The following is an 8,146-nucleotide window of genomic DNA, read 5'->3' on the forward strand; positions in this document are numbered from 1 at the left end:
AGGATTTCTAACACGAAATGACTAAACATGTTTGAGCATACTGACATATTTTGAGCAAAAATAGAAGACCTATAGGCCGGATTTCTACCCATTTCAACACAAATGTAAGATAAAACCCCTTTCCCAATTTTACTAATACCCCAGAATGTTATTACAAGAATTATTACAGCCCCAGAATGAATAGAGTAAATTACAGAAATAAACAACTATAGGGAGCCTACAGAAGGCCCAAAGATACACCCGGCCAAGTCAGGCCTTCATTCCTATGGTTCATAATAGATTAGAAATTACATCTTCACGGACATGAGGCAGCCAGGAATTAAGTGATTCACCCAGTGGGTATAAAACAGAGTGGAGCATAGAGAACCAAGACCCTAGTGTGTCAGAGTTCCCAAGGGCTTCAAGAACCTAAGGCAATGCTCACACTAGAGAGGTTAACATGGATAATCTAAGTAGCCTTGGATTTCTGCTGGCTAAGGATAAGAACTCAAAGGGACCAGACAGTAAAGGAATAGGATGAGGTTAAGGGACACCACTGAAGGACAGAACTAAATTGAGCACACAAAATAGGTAACAGACATGCTGGGATTTAAGACAGGCTTAACCAAGTTTCAGAAAATGAGTTTAAATACATAATGCACATATCAACAAGACAAGCTGCAAGATAGTCTCATAGTAGGAAAAGGAAGAGAGTTAAGATTAGGCTAAGTGCAGAAGGCCAGTGTCACAAGAAGAAACCATATCAATTAGCAATAGACCATAACATGTTGAAAACTAATTAGGGCAATTATTGAAAAAGTCAAGACATGATGGAAACAGGATCAAACAAGTTACATCACAGCAAATTCAGAAACAGACTGGTTATATACTTGAAGAATACATTCATGCCTAGTCAACTAAAAAAGATAGGAGGGCTAGCAGCAAACTTAAACTTTCAAGAGATGGTTATCAGTAACACATAGGCTAGAAAGAGTCTAGGGAATTAACCAAGTCTAAACATGTTTCAAATCATAAACGTAATGACATTTACATTAGCAAAGTCAGGAATTGAAGTAGGACAATTAGAACAAGATAGAGACATATTGAGCAATAATCTTCAGAGGTGAAAACACATGTTATTGTCATGCAAGTGTAAATGAAATGGCAAAAGTTTTGTAACTCACCAGTTCAAATGAAACAAGAAAGAAAGGAATCCCACAGTATTTTGAATATCACCAAAAGAGCAAGAACTCAGAATTTCTGGCTTTGGCTTTCAGCCGGCCAGGAACTGAAGTGCAGAACAAGATTATTCAAAAGCAAAGAGCACACAACTTAGTTTTGTAGTTTTCTTAGTGACTTTTTCGTTGTTTCTAAAGGGAATGGGAGAAGGGTTTATATAGTGTAGGAATTGAACACATAAACATGGAAAATCACAGTCAAACACTAGAAAGGAAAGGAATCGAAATCAGTAAGGAAAAGAGGAAAAATCAAAACCCTAATTTTAGGTAAAGTACACAAATCGGCAGAAATACAAGGTAAAAAATCTCATGCTGCATAGAATAATATGAATATAGACAGAAATACTATTCAAAACCAAAGAATCGAACCAGATTTGGTTGTATTTAAAAGGATCTGAAACCCTAATTTAGGGTAAGTAAAAAATCGGCAGAAATAAAGAAATTTACACATAATAGGGTGAATATAGACGAGATAATACTTAAAATCAAAGGCTTGGACCAGTTTTGGTTCGAATCAAAGAAAATCTGTAAACCCTAGCTTTAGGGTTAAATACGAATCAGCAAAATATGAACAAATCGGACTTACACGGTGTAAAATAAACGTGTGTGGATGAAATATCGTCCAGATTCAAGAGATGGAAGTCAATAGGACAGAATTAAAGTAAGAGTACTTGCCATGTTTAGGCAAGTAGTAGGTAACACCATAGAGAATCACCCCGTAATGGAAATATACGGATATGGTAAGTGAATGGTAAGAAAATCCCATTTAGAAGAGGGATTAGGAGAGGTGTTTCTGAGAGGCGGCGGGTTAGGGTTATTCAGAGAGGAGAGGATAGAGAGGCGGCGGATTTGGAGGGAATGGGGTTAGGGTTTGGGGCCGAGTGATATAAGAAAAGGGGGGAGGCGCTTGTGAGCCGTTGATCATTTTTTATCAACGGCTGAGATTTGAGGAGAGGTTGGGTCGGCTTTGGACTAGGCTGGGTCGTTTAGAATTGGGTTGGGGGTTATTGGGCCAAGGTCTGGGTAGTTAGGTCCGAAATTAGGATAAAATTAGGGCCAGATTTTAAATACCCAATTTTAATCAAATAAATAATTTATAAAAGTCATAAATAAATAGCAAAAATATCATTTGTGCATAAAGACGATTAAAAATAATTACTTAACTTTATAAAAATATAAAAAGTCATTTTCTATATAAATAATGTAATTATATGCATATGGCTATTATTGCAAAAATATGCAATTTAGCCTTAAAAAATGCAAATGTAATTACTGAAAATTTTAAGATCTCATATTGGTATAAATGATAAATTTGGATGATTAAATCATCATAAAAATAATTTTGAGGGTAATTATTGGATTTTTATATAATAAAATGCAGAAATAAATTAATTTAAAGCTTTTAAAAAAATTCTGAAAAATTGTAAAAATGCTTGTGTGTGCTCATAAATCAAAATGATGATGTATATGCACTATTTTGAAAGTATATATATATATGTATATAGTTAAAAAATGAGGGAAATTTTGGGTATCAACAGCTGCCCCTCTTTACCCGGGAAGGAAGAAAGAGTTGTCGGGTAAAGAAATGATGACCTATTTTGACCGAATAGAGTGATTTTGAAAAATATAATCCGAACCCTGGTTTCTGAGCTGCCTACATATCCCTGGTTTTACAGGAACCGGGCCATGTGTAGTTCTAGAACCAACGGTGAACGAAACTGATAGAGTTATTATATGAATGGTCGTGTGTTTCGGAAAGGGTTCTTTTGGGAAGGATAGTATCGGGTGGGTTTATGTGGAATTATGAGTGTGAATATGGAACGTAACGGATGTGTTATAGAGTAAGTATTTTGAATAGCCATAGAAAAGTGAGTAATTGATGGGAGTCGGTTACTTTTTGAAATAATTGCAGGGTGTGAACGTTATGAATGGAAATCGGAGTGAGGGTTGCTCCCGTTTGAAGAACGGTTATTTCCTGGATTACTTGCAAAACTTAAAACACGATGCATGCAAATATATATGGGTTAAACATGATGCAACTTCCCTTTGGACAATGAAGGTTGTCTTTGGACGGTGAGGATGATGTCCTTAGACCATGACGTCCCGGGCCATGAATCATGAGATAAGGGATTCGCAGGCCATGAAATGATGTTCTCGGGCCATGAGGATGGTGCCTCTGAACCATGACGCCTTTGAATAATGATGTGCAGTATTGAGAGATCCTCAAGCCATGAAATGATGTCTTCCGGCTATGAAGATGATGCCTTTGGACTATGGCGCCTTTGGACAGAATGGCAGTATTATAGCCCATGAAATGCAAAGACATGATACTGGGCCATATAAGAAGCGAAGCAAGACAGTGCTTAGTCTTGAATAAGATTGGGACAAAGCTTAGTCCCGGGAAGGCAAAATAGTGTTAAATTTCAAGTAGCGTAGCATTCGGCATTAGGCAAGGAAAGGCAGAGCTTAGCCTTATGCAGTTGGGGAGGCAATGCTTAGCCTCATGCAAGAAAGGGAGACAGTGCTTAGTCTCATGTAATAAAAGGCAATGCTTAGCCTCATGCAGTTGAGGAGGCAGGGTTTAGCCTCATGCAAGAAGGGGAGACAGGGCTTAGTCTCATGCAATGGGAGGCAGTGCTTAGCCTTATGCAATTAAGGAAGCATGGCTTAGCCTCATGCAAAAATGGAGACAATGCTTAGTCTCATGCGGGGGAAGGCAGTGCTTAGCCTTCTGCTATTAAGGAGGCAGGGCTATGCCTCATGCAAAATGGAGACAATGCTTAGTCTCATGCAGGGGAAGGTAGGACTCAGCCTCATGCAGAATGGGAGACAGAGCTTAGTCTACTGCAATGGAAGGCAGTGCTTAGCCTTATGCAGTTGGGGAGGCAATGCTTAGCCTCATGCAAGAAAGGGAGATAGAGCTTAGTCTCATGCAAGGAAAGGCAATGCTTAGCCTTATGCAATTGAGGAGGCAGGGCTTAGCCTCATGAAGAATAGGAGACAATGCTTAGTCTCATGCAGGGGAAGGCAGTGCTTAGCCTTATGCAGTTAAGGAGGCAGGGCTTAGCCTCATGCAAAATGGAGACAATGCTTAGTCTCATGCGAGGGAAGGATAGTGAGTGATAGCAGGGTATTTCTTATCTGGAGACTTTGTGTTTGGCAGCCTTGTCATTATGAAGCCAGTGATTTTGATACGTGTATACTTGCGAATACTCCTGTCATGCTCATTGTGCCTGCATCCAAAGAAAAATTGTGAGTTTTGCGAGGAAGGTTGGTTCGTGACTTCGCCTGCTTGCTTTGCTTTGCTTGGCTCTGGGGATCCTGTTTGAGTTAACCTGGGTAACATCTAGTTGCCATAGAAATAAAGTTTTCGAAAAGTATGCATGCATTTGATAAACATAGTGATTTTAAAACATAGTAGTTTACGATATCGAGTAAATTAAATAAACCAATGATTGCGACACTTTAGAGACATTGCGACTTCTTTGCACTAGAATTTTGAGGGTCCTCCTAAAAATTCTGCCCCAGTTATTCACACGATTCTCTGACTGTTCCGCATACGATGACATCAGCTGGACTTGCTCCAGAATTTTGAGGGTCCTCCTCAAAATTCTGCCCCAGTTTCTGGTTGTGGGAAAAATGAAAATTTTATTGAATTGTGACCGAACCCACAGGGCTACCTACATATCCCCTCTTAAAAGGGAATCAGGTCAACCGTAGTTCAGTTACATCAGATGAAGAAATGTAAATAATCTAAACATAGTATCTTTGACTGCGTCTGAATTGATAGGCTTCGGCCAAATTTCTCCGTCCATTTCTGCAAGTATGAGCGCTCCTCCTGTTAGTACCCCATGAACCATGTAGGGCCCTTGCCAATTAGGTGAGAATTTTCCTTTGGCCTCGTCTTGATACGGGAAAATCCGCTTCAGCACCAGCTATCCCGGTGCGAACTGTCTGGGTTTGACCCTTTTGATGAAAGCTCGGGACATTCTGTTCTGATAAAGTTGACCATGGCATACCGCATTCATTCTCTTCCCGTCAATGAGGGCTAATTGTTGATAACGACTTTGTATCCATTCTGCATCACTGAGTTCAACTTCTTGTATAATTCTTAAGGAAGGAATTTCGGCCTCGGCTGGGATGACAGCTTCTGTACCGTAGACCAACATGTAGGGAGTTGCTCCGGTTGATGTGCGCACTGTGGTACGATATCCCAGTAAGGCAAATGGTAATTTCTCGTGCCATTGCTTGTGGTTGTCTACCATTTTCCTTAGGATTTTCTTGATGTTTTTGTTGGCGGCTTCCACGGCTCCATTCATTTGAGGTCTGAATTCTGTGAAATTTTTGTGCTTGATCTTGAAGGTTTCACACATAGATTTCATTAAGTCACTGTTGACTTTGGAGGCATTATCGATGATGACGGATTCTGGTACCCCGAATCGGCAAACAATACGATCCCTGACAAAATCTGCGACGACTTTCTTGGTTACGGCCTTGTAAGATGCAACCTCAACCCATTTTGTGAAATAGTTTATGGCCACTAAAATGAACCTGTGCCCGTTAGAAGCGGCAGTCTTGATCGGACCGATGACATCCATTGCCCAAGCGGCAAAAGGCCATGGTGCACTTGTTGCATTGAGTTCATTTGGTGGTACCCGTATCATATCTACATGTACTTGACACTGGTGACACTTTTGGACATACTTGATGCAGTCCATTTCCATAGTCATCCAAAAGTATCCTGCCCTTAGTATCTTCTTAGCTAAAACGAAACCATTCATGTGTGGTCCGCAAGTTCCGGCATGTATCTCTTCGAGCAGTTTGGAAGCTTCCTTGGCGTCAACGCATAGTAATTCCTAGGTCTGGAGTCTTTCTGTACAGAATTCCTCCACTTTGGAAGAAATGGTTGGATAATCTTCGGAGTGTGTGTTTCTGAGTATGATTTACATGCTCCGGGTATTCTCTTTTTACCAAGTATTCTTTGATATCATGAAACTGCGGGTTCCCATCCGCTTCTTCTTCAACATGAGCGCAATAGGCTGGCTGATTATGGATTCTTACTGGAATAGGGTCGATGAAATTCTTATCCGGGTGATGTATCATGGAAGACAAAGCATCCAGTGCATCTGCGAACTCATTCTGGATTCTCAGAACATGTTTGAACTCTATCTTTGTGAACCTCTTCATCAATTCTTGCACGTGATACAGATATGGAAATATTTTGGTATTCTTGGTAGCCCACTCTCCTGGAACCTGATGTACCAGAAGGTCTGAATCACCAATTACCAGCAATTCCTAAATATTCATGTCAATGGCCAGATTGAGCCCCATGATGCAAGCCTCGTATTCTGTCATATTGTTGGTGCACAGAAACCTGAGCTTTGCAGATATCGAATAATTCTGACTTGTCTCTGACACCAAAACTGCGCCAATACCCGCTCCTTTGAAATTTGTAACCCCGTCGAAAAACATTCTCCAACCATCATATGTTTCGGTGATATCGTCTCCTACAAATGACACTTCTTCATCGGGAAAATACGTTTTCAGTGGTTCGTATTCTCCTCCTACAGGATTTTCCGCAAGATGATCTGCTAATGCCTGTCCCTTGACCGCCTTCTGAGTCATATATGCAATATCAAATTCACTCAACAATATCTGCCATTTTGCTAGTTTCCCTGTAGGCATTGGTTTTTGGAAAATGTATTTCAGAGGATCCATCCTTGATATGAGATATGTAGTGTAGGCACAGAAGTAATGCCTCAATTTCTGAGTTATCCATGTCAGGGCGCAGCAGGTGCATTCCAACAGGGAATACCGTGCCTCATAGGGTGTGAATTTCTTACTCAGAAAATATATGGCTTGTTCTTTTCTTCCTGTCGGTCGTGTTGTCTCAAGACACAATCGAAAGCTCCATCTAATACAGACAGATAGAGTAGTAGTGGTCTACCAGGTTCTGGCGGGACGAAGACTGGTGGTGTGGATAGATACTCCTTGATTTTGTCAAATGCTTTTTGACATTCTTCAGTCCAACTTGTTGCGGCATCTTTCTTCAGCATTTTGAAAATTGGCTCGCAAATCACGGTCAACTGTGCTATGAAGCTGCTTATGTAATTGAGACGCCCCAAGAAGCTCATCACACGTTTCTTGCTCTTTAGAGGTGGCAAATCTTAGATAGCTTTGACCTTTGAAGGGTCCAATTCAATCCCTCGGCGACAGACAATGAAACCTAGCAATTTTCCGGCAGGGACTCCGAAGGCACACTTTTTAGGATTCAGTTTCGGATTATACCTTCAAAGACGATTAAAGAATTTCCTTAAATCTGCTATATGATCTGTGCTTCTTCTAGATTTGATGATGACGTCATCCACGTACACCTCTATTTCTTTGTGAATCATGTCATGGAAAATAGTCGTCATGGCCCTCATATAAGTGGATCCGGCATTCTTCAAGCCAAACAACATCATTTTATAACAATACATCCCCCATGGAGTGATAAAGGTTGTTTTCTCGGCATCTTTCTCATCCATCCAGATCTGATGGTATCCCACGAAGCAATCCACAAAGGATTGGAGTTCATGCTTGGCACAGTTGTCGATCAGTATGTGTATATTAGGTAACGAAAAATCATCTTTGGGACTTGCTTTGTTTGAATCCCGATAGTCGACACATACTCTGACCTTCCCATCCTTCTTCGGAACTGGCACGATGTTAGCCAACCAAGTAGGGTATTCGACCACCCTGAGAACCTTAGCTTTGATCTGCTTGGTGACTTCCTCTTTGATTTTTAGACTCATATCATGCTTGAACTTTCTGAGTTTATGCTTTACAGGCGGACACATTGGATCGGTAGGTAGTTTATGAGCCACATTCGTGTTCTTTTAGGAAACGGGTGTACTCTTCTTTTTCTGAAGGTGACAGGTGGATGCTTA

The sequence above is a fragment of the Nicotiana attenuata genome, unplaced genomic scaffold (assembly GCF_001879085.1).
Source record: "Nicotiana attenuata strain UT unplaced genomic scaffold, NIATTr2, whole genome shotgun sequence".
Classification (NCBI taxonomy): Eukaryota; Viridiplantae; Streptophyta; class Magnoliopsida; order Solanales; family Solanaceae; genus Nicotiana; species Nicotiana attenuata.